Raw genomic sequence first — 19,605 nt, 5'->3', positions numbered from 1 at the left:
GGACTGCCACTGGGTTGCTCACCATGGAGATGGGAAATTGGGAAACCCAGACCCTCTGACTAATGGGATAAGGGGGTGCTAAACGATGCTTGTCATTGGCCCACTGTGCATAGCTCCTTGCAGACTTGAGTAGGACCATACAAGCTTTTCTCCAGACACATCGAAACACTTGACCAAGGCAAGGGTGGAGGGGAAAGAGGCCCCTAGTTCTTGGTTAGAAAACAGCAGAGGCTAGTAACCGTAGGTAGCTCTGAAGAGAGAGAGACCCATGGCAGATGATGGCAGGGACTTGTGGGCATATTCTTCCCACACAAGACTGGAGGACTAGGAACCAGGTTCCTCATCACAGAAGATGCAAAGCTGATGGTGATCCCCTAGAGGTAAACTGTGGGCCTCAGTCAGAGACAATGTTGTGTGGGAGGCCATGCAGGTCAAAAGATGTGCTGGAGCATGAGCAGAGCAGTTTCATTGGCTCTATGTCAACTTGGGCATGGCGATGAAGTGAGCCATTTTGGAGAATCTGTCAACAACAGAGAGGATGGTGGTGTGCCTAGCTGACAGGAGTAGACCCATAACAAAGTCCATTTATATATGAGACCAAGGATGCTTAGGTACATAGTTAGAGTGGAGAATGCCAGCTGGAGTGGCTCTTGGTATCTTATGCTGAGTGCAGGCCAGACAGGCTGACACAAATCCCAGACATACTTCTTAAATGATGGCTTGGCATTCTTTGACCCTGGGCAGTAGGACAGGGTGAAGTTAATTTGCCCGAAGAAGAGGATGCATTGAGCTTGTATAGGGATTAGCCTCCTAGCTGTCTAAAGGTATTTAAGGTTCTTAGGGTCAGTCAAAACAAGAAAAGGTTTATCGGTGTACTCCAGCCAGTGGTACCGCTCTTCCTTGGTGAAGTTGATGGCCAGAATTCCGTGCTCACTAACAGCATTGTTCTTCTGAGATGCCATGAGTAGAAAGCGCAGGGGTGGAGTGCTTTGTTTTTCCATTGCTGTTTTTGGGGTCTCTCTGTGATAGGACGGCCCCAATGCCCAGGTAAGAAGTAACCACCTCCACAATAAACTCGCAGGCAGGGTCCAGCAGGGTCAGGATTGGAGCAGAGGTAAACAGTTCCAGACAAAGGTTCACAGGGTGGAGGTGAGCTGATATAAGGAGGCAGCAATGGCACTATGCACCTCTGATAAAAATTGGCAAATCCCAGAAATTGCTGTAGTTGTTTGAGGGATTCGGGACATGGCCAGTCCATCACTGCCTTTATCTGATCGGGGTCCATCTGCACGCTACTGGCCAATAGCATGAAACCCTGGAAGGAAGTTCTGGAGACATAGATCTCACAGTTCTTAGCCTTCATGTACAGATGGTTCTGGAGCAGGCGCTGGAGCATGGAGTGGACATGGTTGACACGTTTCTTCAGGAAACAGAAAAAGGTTAATGTGTCATCTACTTAGACAAAGACATACTGGTTAAGCACGTCCATGAGAATGTCTTTGAGGAGTGGCATAACCAGGTACTCGAAGTGACCAGAGGGGGTGTTGAATGTTGCTTTCCATTCATCTCGCTCGCCGATGCGGAAAAGATGGTAGGCGTTCCTCAGGTCCAGCTTGTGAAATGGTGGCTCTCTAGAGTTCAAAGGCTGAGGACATGAGTGGTAGGGGTTAATGGTTCTTGACTGTAATGGTGTTAAGCCAATATTAAACTATGCATAGATGGAGTGACTTGTCTTTCTTATCTTCAAAGAAAAAAAAGGCTCCAGCTGGGGAAGAGGATGGGTAAATGATTCTGGTAGTGAGAGACTCCTGGATGTACTTGTTCATGGTCTCTATCTCAGTTACTGTCAGGTGGTACAGGTGACCTTGTGGGGGCATGGAACCAGGCAGGAGGTCAATAGTGCAATCATGGGGTGACATTGTGATAAGACACCTTGCCTTACTGAAGACTTGTTCAATATCATGGGAAACAGAAGAGAGGGACAGAAGAGAGGTTGGTAGGGGTACACCAGAAACTAGTGCTGGGTCTGACAGAAGAGAGGTTGGTAGGGGTACACCAGAAACTAGTGCTGGGTCTGGAGAGGGAGCTGAGGCAGTGGGTATAGCAGTGTCTTCCCCAGTACAGGATTCAGTAGCTGGCCCAGTCTATGTAAAGGTTGAGTTTTTGCCAGTCAGGGGATAGCAAACATGATGGGGGCCTAAATGGATAGGATTAGCAGGAACAACAGCTACTCTTGATGATTCTCAGCCACTGAAACCAGAAGGAGCTTGTTGCGGTGAAATGCCCGTATGGGGTTGACAGGAGCTCGGTCTCAACCCCCAACTGATGGGCCAATTTTTAACGCAGAAATTCAGCATCCACTACAGTGTCGACAAAAACTGCCAGCTCATGACTCCTTTCTCTGATTCTCAGATAGGCCTTTAACAGTTGCTTGGAGGCAGCACTAGTTGAATTGCTTATCGGGGATGAAACCTGCCCCTTAGTTAGGCAAGCGAGTGCTAAGTGTCCCACCTATCAACAGTACAGGCAAAGATCTTGGGTGAGGTATATCTCCTTCTCTGTGGCAGCCAGGTGTTGGTTGCCAATCCTCATGGCTTGCACTGTGACAGGATACCGGTGATCAGGGTCAGGTGAAAGAGGAGACTGGAGTCAAAGACCTTACGATGCTCAATGGAGGAGATGTGGAATGGATAGTAGGTAGCTAACTGAGTCTCCCATTCCAAAGTGTTGGAGGGCTTATCTTTACCAGAAAGCAGGGAGGATGGGAAGGATGATGGCTAGAGCTCAAAGATCACAGAGTGCAGAGTCCTGTTTTGTAAGCAAACGCTCGGATGACGCAGATTAGGTTCACAAAGAATGGCTGAGGTGGTAGCAGGAGCCATGCCAAGGTGACGTACCAGTCCCTGAGTTACAGCATCTAAGTCCTGGAGAAGACTTTCAAGAGTGGCAGAAGTCTGGGACAGAGAGCAAATCATAGCCTGCATGCTCCGAGTGTCTGCTGGGTCCATGTCAGGCCAGATGGTACTGTCAGGGGAGGCAGGCGAGGAGGCAAATGCGAGACACAGATCTAACTTCAAATTAAAAGTCTTCAATATCAGCTGGCTTAACACAAGGGAGGCACAGTTCAATAAATCAGGCAGTCCAATCAAATAAAAAAAAAAAACAGGCAAACAGGGCAATGCAAAGCAGAAATCAAACAAGGAGAAATCAAACAAGGTCAGAAACAGTCCAGCAACAACAAAAGACAGGCAAACAAGGAAATACAGAACAGGCAAAAATGGTGAAAAAAAACAGTTAAAAATCCCAAACCAAAAACTAGGCAGTAGAATCATAGGATACGCAGAAAAGAAACCAGGCAGAACAGAAACAAGATCAATGGCGAGATGAATTAGCAGGAGCACAGAGCAGACTGAAAAGACCAAAACTGTGAGTGTGCATGGCTTTTAATTATTTGTAATAAACATCCAAACAAACACACCATCACCACCTTACACACACACACACACACACACACACACACACAAACAGAAGGAGAGAGAAGGGATGCACATGTCCAAAAAAGCAGACACTCACACATGCATATGGACACATAAAACCCAAACACTCTCTCTCTCTCTCTCTCTCTCTCTCTCTCTCTCTCTCTCTCTCTCTCTCTCTCTCTCTCTCTCTCTCTCTCTCTCACACACACACACACACACACACACACACACACACACACACACACACACACACACACACACACACACACCTGCACTAAAACAGAAGCTTTAATAGATGTTTATCAGCAGAATCCTGTCTCTACACCACATACACTCTAACTGCACATTTCCTCTCACACACATTCAGCTTATTTTTATTTATTTGTCATAAAGAAATAAATCACACTGGATTTGGGGGAAAATATTGCTCTAATCACTGAGTTTACATTAAGGTGTGTATTTTGTATGGAGTGATTTGATCATTTTTATGCAGTGAATTTCAGCTAGAAGTTTAAATAGAATACAATAAGTGTGATGTAGAACAGTCCACATATCACTCACCTCTTTGTGTGAAGCTTCTTCTAGCCATTTGTCTGTGTTTGATCTCCTCATAGACTGCCTCAGGCTCAGACTTATGCCTCATCATAGAGACTACTAGGAGTGGGGAACAATAATAATAATAATAATAATAATAATAATAATAATAATAATAATAATAATAATAATACTCTAAAAAATACTCTAATAATACTCTAAAACAAAGGCGGTCGCATTTTCTCTCCCTCTCCCTCCCCTTTACTTTCCCTGCTTTGCTCCTCTCATCTCGTCTATTGTCTTATACTTTGAGAGACTCTCTCCGCACTGCTCCCCAAACTAAAAAACATCATGGATTTGACACCATCTTCTCAACGAGAAGCTTGGGTTTGGGGGAACCTGACTGTCCTTCCGGAACGTTCACAGCTGGCTATACGATGGACGTGTGGGAGAGGTGGCGTGTCGTGTGTCTGATGGCTCTTTCTGTGGAGGACATTGAAGATATCTACCTATTCAGAACCATGATAACAGGAGTTCTGCTGATTGGATTAGGCATTGCCCTACTTATCGAGAAAATCAGAAAAGTGTAACAGCTGTCCAAACCTCCCAAGGCTGCCCGTCATGATTGATGCAGTGGGAGAGCGCACAGCATTGAGGCTGGGACTATTAACTATATTGAATTAATATGAATAACATCACGGTGAGCATTGTCTGTTGTTTTTTTTTCTCCTCCCTTCCCTCATGTTATGCTGTATTTCTTTTCAACTCCATGTCTTCCTGTCCTGTCCCCACCTTGTCATATTGTATGTATTGTATGTATGGACAGGTTGATGGCTAATTTCATGGTATCTGTGACCAGTGACAATAAAGGCTACTACTACTACTACTACTACTACTACTAATACTACTACTACTACTACTAATAATAATAATAATAATAATAATAATAATAATAATAATAATAATAATACTAATAATAATAATAATAATATTAATTACTCTATAATAAAATATAAAAATATATTTAAAGTATGAATGATAATATGAGAATGAGATTTTAAATAATATAATAAAATGTGTGAAAGTGTGGTACCTCTCCTGAGCACTCTGTTCTGGTAAAAAAGTACCAGCAGAAGCACTAAGGCCAGGAAGAGCAAAGTTCCCAACACATAAAGAACTGGTGGAGGGGAGGATGGAGGTCCAGGTGACACAGGGTGTAGATCGGTTCTAACTGAGGTCAAAAACACAGAAGAGGATCTTGATACAACGCTGTGATCAGAAATATTTAGAACTTAATGAACAGTAATGAATATAATATTAAACAAATACACACCTGATTTGGTGGTGGTGGTGGTGGTGGTGGTGGTGGTGGTGGGTGTAGCAGTGGACACAGTGGATATGTCTGTATTCACAGAAAGAAAAACACTTTGTCTCACAATAAAAAAATAAACTGTTACTCAATAAGGTTTATGACATGCTGATCAGTGTTTACAGTTCAGGGTCTGAGATTTCAATCAAACATCTAAGATTGTAAATAAAAGTTATCAAGTCTTATCACTGAGACAGAAAGCTGAAAAGTTAGCACACCCCTCTGACCTGCACAGGTGACTCCAACAGGAGAGCAGTCAGTGTGATTCTTCAGGGAATGATGACAGTCCCACAGGTGAATCTCATCCCCTCGACACTTCACTCTGTTCAGCCAGAAAGTCCCTTCACCAGAACCAACCCGATCATCAGCACTCAGCGCCAACCCACAGCCCAGCTGTCTGCACACCACCTGAGCGTTCGTGATGTTCCACTGATCATCACATTAATTCAGATTCATTATTAATTAATTAATTAATTAATTAAATGTATTGTAAATGTAAAGAATTAATGTAACATTCATGAAGAGAGGTTCCAGAGACAGAAAAGAGAGACTGGTGAAGGAACATCTTTTTATAGCTACTATATATATGTATATGAAAATGAAATCTTGAAAATTTTATCATTATTTATTATAAAAACGATGATCTTCTGGGTGAAAACAGTAACTGTGACTAAAGGGACAGATTTAATTGTCCTTACTTGAGCAGTATTTCTGAAGAGGAAATGACGAGCATGTCCCTTGAGAACATAGAGACGTTCCATTTTCTACAGTATTAAAACACACAAAACAGATTTTTCTCTCATTCTTATTTTATAGCTGAAATATTTACACAAATTCTACAGCATTGTATAAACTAGTATATAGAGAGAGTCCTCTTACCTGTGCAGTTAATATGAACAACTTCATTAGATTATTACATCTGTTCTGTCCCCAGGGTGAGGATGGACACTGCAACAGATTAGAGTCGTGTTTCCTACATTTCACATGATCCAGCCAGTTAGGAGCAGATTTTACTCGTGCTTCAGTGTATGACAGACTGCCACGTCTTCCACAGTTCAGCTCTCCACACACCGTATTTGCCATCTCATCAGCCATCTGATTGTAACACACATTACCCCAGGTTCCATTGTAGAACACTTCCAGATGCCCCTCACAGCCCTCCGTGAGTCGGATCTCTTTAAACTCTGGTGAGAGAAGGCTGACTTACACTTCATTTGAAAACGTCCTGTTTTATCCACACAGTTAAATATGTGTAAAATTATCTTTATGTAAAAATATATTTAAGATGGATTTTATTAATTAACAAGTCCTTATTATCATGTTGAATTTTATTGTCAGTCATCACACTGTACCTGAGCAGACGATTCCTACGTCCTCATGGTGTCCACATTCACCCTCTTCACACAGCTGATATCTGCAGTTCCACAGGGACGTCTCGTTCCCCTCACACTCCACCTCATTCAGCCATATGGACCCAGTTCCAGGACCAAACCAGGCTGGTATGTGGTTACTGAGGGCCTCTCCACACTGCAGCTGTCTGCACACCACCTGAGCATCCTCAATACCCCACGAGTCATCACACACAGTCCCCCACGAGCCGCTGTGGAAAACCTCCAGCCTTCCTGCACAGTCTCCCCCAGAACCAACCAGCCTGATGGAGTTGGGATCTTTATTAAACACACACACACACACACACACACACACACACACACACACACACACACACACACACACACACACTTTAATCAAATATGAAAAAACTCAACACCATTAGTCTAAATTTTAGTTAAAATATAATTACACACACACACACACACACACACACACACACACACACACACACACACACACACACACACACACACTTTAATCAAATATGAAAAAACTCAACACCATTAATCTAAATTTTAGTTAAAATATAATTATTAATGTAAATAATAGTAGCTCACAGACAGATTTTAATAGTTTTGTTCCCTTGTGGCATAACAAGTACATGAGAGCAGATAAATATGTAAATATGAATAGTTATAGTTCAGGACTGACAGAAACATTTTTTTTGTTCTGTTGCTATGAAGTGTAAATTAATTGCATTTTTAATTAATATGCTAAACAACTACTTTTCAACTGATGGAGATCTGTTTCTTAAACTTCATTTTAAACTGCTGGTTTTCTACAGACCTGCTCATTTGTGGGTGTTTACCTGAGCAAGTGATGTATAGCTGTTCCCCTGAGATGCAGTTGACAGGTTCAGCTTGTGCACTGCTGCAGTTTCTCAGATGTTCTTCACTCCCAGAGCAGCTGAAACCTTTTACACACATGTGTTTGTCTTCAGTTGTGGATGTAGAGGAGCGGTAGTTCAGCACAGAGACACAGCCCAGCTGTCTGCAGAGCACGGATGCCTCAAACAGACTCCACGAGTCCAGGAGAACTCTCCTCCAGTCCTGCCTGAAATAAATCTCCACCTCCCCCTGACACTCGCTCCCTCCAGACAACCGCACTCGCCCCTCATGAAGCGCCACAGAGGATCCTGAAGCAGAAGAAGGTCATTTAAATATTGCAATTTTATTCTCATCTCATAAACTTTATTCAGTAACCTGGTGTATGTGACGTTAATATCTCACCATTACAGATGACTCCAGTGTCATGTTTATGAGAGCATGCAGCTCGACTCCATGATGAGACGTCACATTGTGATAGGTGTGTCTCCTTCCCCTGACAATCAAACACATCAGCCCAGATGTGTCCACTCCCGTCCCCAAACCAGTCCACCTTCACTACAGCCACAGCACTCCCACAATCCAGCTGTGCACACAGAACATCTGCAGCTCTCATATCCCAGCTTACAGCACAAACTGTGCCCCACACACCGAGGTACAGGAGCTCCACTCAACCAGAACAGGAGTCCGGTCCGTTCACCAGCCGCGCCTCTGTGTGACCTGAACAAACAGCCAAGAGCTCAGTGAAAGAGGAACATTAACACAGGAACCTTAAAGTTTGATTGACAGCTATGTGGACTATTGAAACAGAAGTTACATCACGATACTTAACCAGAACATATTAATGCCACTTCGTTGTCATGGGAACATGTTGCATGTTTGAGTGAAGATGATGATGGACAGGAGTAAATCCCAGATTCGGTTCCTCTACACTGAAGCTCCTCTGTCCACACCTGACCCTCCCCTCGGCCAAACAAAGCTGATCCCAGACTCTTCACAGGAATCCCACAGTCCAGCTCTCGACACACAACCTCTGCATCCTGCTGGTCAAAGTCAGCATCACACAATGTGGACAAGGAACCTCCATGAAACACTTCCACTCTCCCAGAGCACCGGTGAGGACCAGCAGTGAGTCTCGGCATTCTGTGATCTTTGTTTTTTTTTTGTGCAAAATTTAATCAAGGCATAATTATATTATCCAGTGTAGTAATGAAATCATTAAAATGCAAATAAAATCTACATTATGTTAAAATGTATGTATTTGTACAATTATAATCATTACCACAATGGAAGTAATTGTTAAGATATTTTTTTTTATATAAATTCAGATGTTTACCTGAACAAGTGACTCCAGCATCCATATTATGAATACAGTGATGTCCCCCTTGTGAGCTACAATTGTTCAGAGTCAGCTCAGATCCTCTACAGTACACATCATATATCCAGATTTCTTCTGATCCTTCTCCAAACTCAGCCCAATAACTAATATCTACAGGCTCCCCACAGCGCAGCTCTCTACACACCACTGCAGTGTCTTTCATATCCCAGGCAGAACTACACACTGTTCCCCACTGTCCATTATAAAGGACTTCCACTCTCCCAGAACAAGGACTTCCACCATTCACCAACCTCACACTGTCTGAGAGAGAGAGAGAGAGAGAGAGAGAGAGAGAGAGAGAGAGAGAGAGAGAGAGAGAGATGTGTACAGAAGTGTATGGAGACATGGTAACAGCATCATCACACTCTGGTTCTTGGTTCTCTTTGTAAACAATGACATTAAATCCACTTTGAAGTTATTTATGATTGTGTTCATCACTAAAATTACAGTTCTGTTACATTATTATCATACCTGTCTGTATAACTGTCTTCTGATCAGCTCTAATGGTGTCATCACTATTCTCAGCTTCATGTTCTACATTAAAACACAGATATGTACATTAAAGTTCCAGAAATAGTGTTCAAGAGTCACAACTATTACAGTGTGATTTAATCAGAATCAGATCAGTGTTTTCAGTCCTAATAGAACATCAACATGTAAACAGAGAAAATTCCTATTATCCAGAATTGTGTTCTGTAGATTTACTCATTAATCGTCAGCATTAATCAAGGAAATTTTAATTAAATTCATCCTGAAAAAAACCTGCTCTGGATCCATCTAACATCAGTAACTACAGACCAGCATCACTTCTCTCTTTTCTTTCAAAAATTCTTGAATGCACTGTCTATAATAAACTGCTTGTAGATCTTTCACAGAACCTTCAATATCCAATCCTGTATAGCTTTAAAGCAGCACATTCGACAGGGACAGCCCTTTGGATGTCTCTGGGAAAGTACATGTTGCTAGATCAGCCAAGCTTCATCTCTCCCCATCCTCCTCGACCTTTCGGCAGCATTTAATTCAGTCAACCACAAGACTCTCCTGTCCACTCTCAGGAGTGTTGGAATTTGCAGATCAGCATGGGAATGGTTTCCTTCCTAAATGGAAGGTACCTCAAGTCAGGTAACATGGAGAGGAGTGTCATCTGCTCCATGCAAGACTCTCCACTGATGTCCCACAGGGCTCAGTACTCAGTAGTAGTCTTCTTTCTCCCTGTATACTCACTTTCTTGGTGAACTTATTTCCTCACATGGGTTTTCTTACCATTGCTATGCTGATGATACACAACTCATTAGATTAGATTAAACATTATTGTCATTACAAGTACAAGGCAAAGTAATGCAGGTTGGCATCAGGAACTTGAAGCTGGAGACAAGTTCGACTGGCAACTCATTGATGTGGATGGGGGCATGCGTGCCTCTTCTCTCCCTCCTGAAGTCCATGATGAGCTCCTTTGTTTTTCTAGGGCTAAGGAGCAGGTTTTTGTCGGAACACCATGTGAAGAGATGCTGTATCTCTTTCTTGTTGGCTGTCTCACATTGTTGTTGATGATGCCAATCACTGTGGTGTTGTCAGCAAACTTAATTATGGAATTAGATCCATGCAAAGGCCTGCAGTCATGAGTAAAGGGTGAATAGAGAAATAGGCTTAGCACACAGCCCTGTGGTACACCTGTGTTAAGGGGGATGGTGGCAGAGCGGATGTGGCCTGACCTGAGATCTTGGGGTCTATTGGTAAGAAAGTCCATAATCCAGTGACAAAGGGAAATGTTAATGTCAAGATCCCCAAGTTTGCTGATTAACTTGGAAGGGATGACAGTATTAAATGCTGAGCTAAAGTCCACAAAAAGCATTTATGCATATATGTTGTTATTGTCCAGATGTGTGAGCACAGAGTGCAGCGCTGAGGAGACTACATCATCTGTGCTCCTATTGTGTTGGTAATGAAACTGATGTGGGCCCAATGTGGGTGGGAGGCAGTTCTTTAGGTTTGCCTGGACCAATCGCTCAAGCAGTAGATGATGATGGGTCTCCACTGGCTTCCGGAAGCTGCATGCATCAGATTCAAAACAACCAGCTCCTTCTTATCTCAAAGCCCTCATCACTCCTCGCACTGCACCTGACACCCTCAGAGCTACCAGTATTGCTCGACTGGTCCCACCATCTCTCAGGGTATGAGGTAAGTACTCAACAAGACTCTATACTGTTCTGGCAACCAAGTGGTGGAATGAACTTCCCCTATGGGTTCGGACAGCTGAGTAACTGGCTATTTTCAAACTTCTTCATGAAATACTTTTTTCCACTGTTTATTGTGTGTGTATTTAAAAAAAAAATTAACTGTTTTAATGGTATCTTAAGTCTGTAACCTAGTAAACCAGAGTTAATGTAATGTAATGAGACTTAAAAGCCATTTTGTACATCGCTCTGGATAAGGGCATCTACCAAATGGCGTAAATGTCACGTAAATGGGTATAATGTAATTTAACATGCCATTAGAAGTTATTTTGATTTGAATAAAAAAAAAACATCATTGGCTTAATATTCACATTGTGTTAATTGTTTCGTCCTGTAAAGAAAACATGGCCAGAGTTTGAATAAACTGACCTGTAATAATCAGAGCTCTCTGTTGGTTCAGTTAAATCAAATTAAAGCAAAGTGTAAATGTTATAGGCAGATGTTGGTAGACAACAGAAGTTTAACAACCTTTATTAATAATCTATTATAAGCAGGAATAACTCATGAATTTATAGTGTAACTGAAAACGTAAAAATAAATAAATAAATAAATAAATAAATAAATAAATAAATAAATATCAGTTAAGAGGAACATAATAATAATAATAATAATAATAATAATAATAATAATAATAATAATAATAATAATAATATGTTCCTCTAAAGCTGACTGCAGAGACATCGTTCATCAAATTGAACTTTACACCAGATGCTCGTGGTGCAGTCTGTTAAATGTATATTTTAGAAGTTAAACATAGACTTTTTTTAAAAGATTTTTTTAAGAAATATTTTAAATCTTACAATTACAACCTGTTTACCTGAGCAGGTGACTCCACCATCCCCACCATGATCACAGTCACTTTTTCCCCACCCACGTGATCCACAATCCTTCAGTGTCGACTCTATTCCTCTGCACTCCACATCTTCCATCCAGATTGGTCCTGATCCTTGTCCAAAGTGAGCAAAATACCGCACATTTACAGGCTCCCCACAGTGCAGCTCTCTACACACCACTGCTGCTTCTCTCATATCAAGGCCATTATGACACACTGTTCCCCACTGTTCATCATGAAGAATCTCCACTCTACCAGCACAGCGACTTCCACCATTCACCAACCTCACACTGTCTGAAAGAGAGAGAGATTGAGAGAGAGACAGAGAGAGAGAGAGAGAGAGAGAGAGAGAGAGAGAGAGAGAGAGAAAGTGAGTATAAATAAAAATCTATCTCTCTCTTTAATTTCATAAGTGAGGCCTCAGAACAAACCCTGAGGATGATGTGTGTAGTCTCATGTCCAGCTTTTTATATTCTATAAAGATAAAACACTTTCACTGTTTATAAAGTTACAATCACTCCAGGAAACTTTCTTCATGTCATGATTAAAACTGGTCCCTACTGTTAAAGTGAGAAGTGTGTGATGTTTTCGTGTGAATAATCAGTGTGAACTTACCAGCTGCTGTGAGTGTGAGTGTGGATAAGAGAAGAATTAAAGTCAGACAGATTTCCATCTCCCTCCTCGCTGTACATGATGTGTTCACCTCCACTCGCCCAGAGAGACTGAGAGAAGTGTATCCCCTCATTCAGCCCCCTACAGAGAGACAGACAGAGAGACAGACAGAGGGAGAGAGACGGCCGCCAATCACACGCACTGTTACCTTATTAGAAAGACGAGAGGAAATCATCACACAGCCTCAATAACAAATCAGATGAGGCATCTTTCACTTTCTCCATATATATCAAAATAACGTCAGAGCTGATGAACAGAGCTCCACCTCCTGTCTCTGTGGTGTGTGACTGATAAACAGAGCTCCACCTCCTGTCTGTGAGTTGTGTGACTGATGAACAGAGCTCCGCCTCGTGTCTCTGTGGTGTGTGACTGATGAACAGAGCTCCGCCTCCTGTCTCTGAGGTGTGTGACTGATGAACAGAGTGCCGCCTCCTGACTCTGATGAGAGTCGACCACATCACACACTGATGTCAGAGAGATACAGCGCTAATGCCTGACAGCTGCACAGAGCAGATACACACACTGATATACACACTGTAACTACATCAGTTACACATCCCTTTGACAACACACACACACACACACACACACACACACAAACGTGCGCGCGCATGCACACACACACAATTTCCAAACAAAGATTTGTGTTTAGTGAAATGTGTTTGTTCTCTTAACTGACCTGCTGAGGGCGCTGTTAGGAAACTGCTGTATCATTATTATTATGTTGGCTTTTTCCGTTATAAGCTTATTAAGCTCAAAGTGGCCTTTTTTCCCATAGACTTCCATTATAAATTTTTGAGGTTTATAACTCGGCAAGTTTTCGAGCGATTTACACCGAACTCGGACAGGTTCTTTAGGACGAAATTTTTATTCTGGATTTCCGACGGAATTTTTGTTTTCCAGTAGTCGACGATCGAATTTCCCATAGACTTGAATAGGGAATTCCAAAAAGTCCTCTAAGCTCTCTCACACACAATACATCCAACATTAAGAATTGCATGTACTGTTCTATGCAGTATAATAAGTAGAATCCCATAATGACTGCAGTATTGACATGAAATGTCCAAACCCTCAGTAGCCACTTTTTGCTAAAAGTATTGGCAACACACCGGGTATTCTTGTGACGTCACGTGAGGTCACGTAAGGTCACGTGAAACTTTGCACAACATGGACATGTGACATATCAAAACACTCAACAGTGACATTTGTCAGTAAAATTCCCAGTGAAAAATAAAAAAAAATAAAGAAAAATAAAATGTGGAGCATCAGTGCAGTAGAAATTTGTGTGATATTAATTTTACCCTGCGTGCGATTTACCATTTTAATGCACATTCACGTGAACAGGAGTCAGACACACACACACACACACACACACACACACACACACACACACACACACACACACACACACACACACACACACACACAGTGAGTATCAGTACACCACCCCCCACACACACAGTATCAGCACACACACACACACACACACAGTATCAGTACACACACACAAAAAGAGGTGAAAATTGTTAGGTATGCTTGTAATCAGGTGATGGACAATGTAAATTATGTGTAAAGTGCAGACAGACCTGAGGACTTGATGAGATGTAAAGTGTCCCACCACTCCACAGTCTGTAAACCTGAGTGACTTGTGATGGTGTTAAGGAGACAACATCCAGGCATCCCAGTTCACTATGACCATGAACCCTCCAGATCAGCTCCTTTACCTGAGAAAAGCTATCCATAAAAATCTAAACTAAACAAATGTGTTTTTATCCTGGACGTAAACACTGAGACTGTGTCTGAGTCCCGAACACTAATTGGAAGTCTGTTCTATAACTGTGGGGCTCTGTGAGAAAAAGCTCTGCCACCTGCTGGAGACTTTTGTACTTGAGGTACTTCCAAATATCCTGCACCCTTTGATCTCTCAGTATTGTGGTGTGTGACTATTAAGTGCTTTATAGGTTAGTAATAGCATTTTATAATCAAAGTGAAACCGATCTAGCAGCACTAAGAGATCTTTTGTAGCTATTAAAAAAGCCATGGCTTTCCTTCCATGCTAATCGAAAAACTGAAAATTTAGTTTGAGGCCATTTACGTTCTAATTTCCTAGCTGATTGTTTTACAATTTTGTGTGTTGTCATTATACCAAGGTGCACTTTTTTTCTCTCTAATTACTTTCCTTTTAATTGGAGCTACAATACTTGTAATACAAACTGGTTTGTTTTGACCCATGTTTCTGTTAAACACAGAACACTAAACTTCTGATCTGTAATCATTTCATTATCCATAAGAGCTTTAGATACAAGAGATCTTATATTTAACAGTCCTAGCTTCAGATCGAAGGTGCCTAACAGTTTTCATCTCTCTCTCTCTCGCTCTCTCTCTCTCTCTCTCTCTCTCTCTCTCTCTCTCTCTTAGCACAGCAGCATCTCTACTTCTTACTAAGACTGAGGAAAGCCCACCTCCCCCCCATCCTGACCATGTTCTACAGAGGGACCTTTGAGATCATCCTGAGCAGCTGCATCACTGTCTGGTGTGAGAACTGCACCATCTCGGATTGCAAGACCTTGCAGAGGACAGTGAGGACAGCTGAGAAGATCATTCACAATGATCTACTTTTATGCTAATAAAGTTGCTAAAACAAATTTTCTGAGTGTTTATAGTTTTTTGTTTAGCTTGAGAAACAATTCAAACACAGGAAGTGATGTCCCGAACACAGGAAGTGACACCAAGTGTCAAACATCACATCAATATCATGCAGTAACGCAGACCCATGAATGAACAAATCTTCTTCCACCAGCTCTCCATCAAATCTTACAGCATTGAAGTACCACTACTCACCCCATAATAAAACAACAGTAGACAAAACAAACAAACAAACACACAAATGATTATAAATGTCTGCATTACAAAACACAACATTATCAGGAACAAGAGAAATTTACTGAGAATCTTTGGAAAGCTGTGGTATAAGAAATAAACCAAGGGATTTCATTCATGGTTATGGAGGACAAGTCTACATAAACCATGACAGTAACTGGGTGTCCAGCTAAACACTTTATACCTGTGTGTATTTAAAAAATATGTATATCTAAGAGTTAGGACAAAGTGTGTGAGTGAGAGAGAGAGAGAGAGAGAGAGAGAGAGAGAGGGAGAATGAAAGAGAGAGAATAGTTATTATGTATTTTTATATTTTTTCTTGTTTTCCTGTTTATAATTTCTTGAAAGCAGATATGGTCACATACATTTGTGCTAATAATAAGAGGTAGAAATGTAAAGAAAAAGGGAATTTTTTTTTATATGGAGTCCATAGAAACCATGACAGTAACAGGGTGTCCTGCTAAACATTGTATACCTGTGTGTATCTTAGAATCTGAATATCAAAGAGTGTGTGTGTCTGTGTGTGTTGGCATTTATTCATTAAGATGATTTTTTTTAAGCAGTATAATTATTGAGGGTTTAGGGTCGAGCACAGGGTGCTGCTGAGATTTGAACTCACATCCTTCTGATCAGATAAATATTTACTTATTTTAACTGCCTGAGATGTTTTATAATGTCACTGAACACAGATTCCTCACTACAAGAGTCACTCACTCAAACCACTCCATCACATTATATTATAAAATAACGTTTATTTAATCACTTGTTTAAGAAAAAATACATTAAAAAAGAAAAATGTGAATAAAACTAGGCATAATACACAATATTTACTGAGTATGAAAGGAAAATTGCATTTGCTTGTATATTGTTTATTTAGACAAATTTCATTAATATAATCATTTATGTTGCAGTCATAACTATTGCCAGAACTGTGCTGTTGTAGAAAATTAATCAACACATTCCTGAATTCATCAAAAGTGTACTATATTTATTGTAATCAGCACTCAATCTGTATTAAATTATATTACTATCATTCATGTGTGAGGAAAACATTCTTTACTGCAGGTGAAGGTGAAGTGTTTACGCAGCACAAACCAGGACTGTAAAGCCCTTAGAGTGGTGTGTATAAATGAGCACATCTCTAGGTCTGTTCTTTCCTCTCTCAATGACATCTACAACAGACAATGCAGTACCAGAGCTGCTGAAATCATTAAAGACTCCATCCACCCCATTAACCTCTTATGGACCTCCGCCTATATCCATTGTCCAACATAAAGTGGTACAGCTCCCACATACTTTGGGTGTGCCTGGTTTTGAAAGAAGAGATTCTTTAGTTTCAGAAACTAGTTTCAGATTGATTCTAGGCCTTACTGGCACAAAGTTACAGGGGTTTGAATGCAGATTTTCCTGTCCGCCTGGGTTGTTTTTCTGATAAACTGATTAATCTTATTTTTCTGGAACATGTTAGGGACAAACCAACAACTGAGAGTCATAGCCACATATCTTGGCTTTCAACAAAAAAAAATTCAAGTCAAAAGACCCAAAAATGGATTTTATATGAATATTTTTCTATGGCCTTGGTCGTCGGGTGCAGCGTTTTTGTGTACTTCTTTACTATATAACTTTGAAATAAAAGGCTGCAGGCTCAGTCTGACAAGCCATAAATAAGCCTAGACTCTCTCTCTATCACTCTGGTGTGAAAACAGGCCTGTAACTTGACACCCTGAGCTGTGAGAGGGATAAAAGGTCAGGGATTATGCAAGAATTCTTCTGCGCATCCAGTTCACGCAGACACAGGCAAAGAACATACGGCATGTCGTATACTGTTGGAATCGTCTGCTTATTGGCTAAACGGCTGTATAGGTCCCGGCTCATTTCATTGCTATTGGAAGGAGTAATTGTCAGTCAAAGGCGGGTTCCCAAAAATTAGGTCATGCCACCATTGGCTTCTCAGCCGTCTATCTCTGCCTTACAAGCACCGATTGGCTCAAATGAGGGCTTATTTGATTCGTTAGGACCTGGGCTATAAATATGATGTAGACTTTGAATTTTTGAATATCCCAATTAGGAGTTAGAGCGGCAAAACGAGATGATGGCACACTTCTGTTTCCAGTTTTCAGAACACTAACGGAATATTTGCGGCGCGACCAGAGCGTTTTGGATTAAAAGGCTTAGAGATTTCAATTCCTTGGACCTGTGTGGATTTTTGTGGATTATTTGTGTTGGAATATATTACCCCAGTGAAGAAAGAGACGCGTCTAAAGGTAAGGGAAAAAACGGTCTAGCGCCACCTAGGTCAGTTTTGTCCAAAATTTTTTTCTAATTGTATGAAGGCTGTGAATCATATTGTGCTTTGTGTGTGGGCTTAAAAAATTATTGAGAGTATAAATTTTACTAGGTAAATAGGTTTTTTCGTGTTTTTGGAGGATTTGATGCTTTAAAGTTGAATTGAAGCTTGTTTCTGGGTCATCCCCTAGTGGTCACTTCTACTTCCGTGCCGTGCATGGCACGGCGACCTGTAAGAGGTCTGTTCAACATCTGTAATCACTTCCATAGCCTGATGACTATTATGCAAATACTTCACAAATACTTCACTGATATTCTTTACTACATGTAACACACCTTACATTTACATTCATGGCACTCAGTGACAGCTTAGTGATCCTGGGATTTGAACTCACAACCTTCCAATCTGACATTCTGCACACTGCACTTTACTCTTACTACATGTAACACACCTGCACATATGGTACATTCCACACTGTTTACACATTCTTTACTCTGACTACATGTAACATAATTGCAAACATCATTTTAGTTATTTAATGTCTATTCATTATATATTGACTTATTTTTAATTTTTTATTTAATGTTCAGTTTATTTCTATGCACTTAATATAGGCTGGATTTTAATTTAACTGCAAACTGTATATGTATATAAATGTGTATGTGAAATAAAATATTTAATAGTTAAATAAACATAAGTGATTTTGATGGATTAACGTGATAAATGAGGTGTGGTGTGTCAGTGATATTTAAGCTCACTATGACTTATAGCACTAAATGTGTTGTAAAAGGAAAGCTGGAAACATTTGTTAAGTAATAATGGAGGTGATTTAACTCTCCCTAATTATCTAATAATAACAAGGTGAGAAAATGAACATGGTTCAAAATGAATGAAATTATTAGAAGTATAATAAAGTCATTTTTTGTGTTTAGAAAAGTTGAAATGTAATTTCCTGAGAAAAGGCCTTTGGAGACGTGTCTCAGTCACATGGTCCCTGTCCTTCTGAGATTTCTCCTCCACGTCATCATATTCTGTAAAATAAACACATTTACTCCTTTAATACATCCTTTATATTGTATTAATACAGTAATTGTTTTGTAACAACTTATAATACATAAACGATGCACTATGTAGGATTTCTCTGATATTTAATCCATAAATGAAGAGAATAGAGGACATTTATCACATCAGTTTATTTGTTATAAAAACAGTGATCTGATGTTTATGTTCTGTATCATAGATAATATTTACAGTAGGTCTAATCTAAACTCTTTAATAAATACATGTTCTGTTATATTTGTCCTAAAACTGATCTGAAAGTTGATATTTATTATATACCATATATAATATAATCATATATAATTTAATCTTTTACTCTGCTGCCTGTGAACTTATGTACATTAGAGAATAAACAGGAAGTCGCTCACCTTCTGTCTCTCCTACATCCTGTTCCTCAGTGATAACATCATCATAATCTTCTGGATTGTCTAATGAACAAATAAATGAATAAGTAATGAACCACTGTGTGTGTTGGTGTTACAATAAAATACTGAGTTACAGGGTGGTGTGATGAAGCAGTGTTTTTAAAAAATCTGTAAAACAATAATAAATAATTTCCTTACAGAAAACTTCATGTTGATGAACACACAGAGTTTTAATATACATTCATGTGAATTTAAGTTCCTGTGAATGAGCTGTTACTATAGAAACCACAATGTATTGGA

The 19,605-nt window shown here is 40.5% G+C and overlaps 2 protein-coding genes across 5 annotated transcripts in view; one reads left to right on the top strand and one right to left on the bottom strand.

The window, feature by feature from the left end:
- The window catches only part of LOC113650187 (B-cell receptor CD22-like), a 1,781,460-nt gene that overhangs the window by 936,746 nt on the left and 825,109 nt on the right, over window positions 1-19,605 (top strand). The window lies entirely within an intron of this gene.
- LOC113663360 (antigen WC1.1-like) overlaps window positions 1-19,605 on the bottom strand; it is an 870,979-nt gene that overhangs the window by 320,767 nt on the left and 530,607 nt on the right. The gene's annotated exons all lie outside the window — the stretch shown is intronic.

Source organism: Tachysurus fulvidraco, chromosome 19 (assembly GCF_022655615.1).
Source record: "Tachysurus fulvidraco isolate hzauxx_2018 chromosome 19, HZAU_PFXX_2.0, whole genome shotgun sequence".
NCBI lineage: Eukaryota > Metazoa > Chordata > Actinopteri > Siluriformes > Bagridae > Tachysurus > Tachysurus fulvidraco.
The sequence above is the reverse complement of the archived record's forward strand: the minus strand, read 5'-3'. Positions and strand labels throughout refer to the sequence as shown.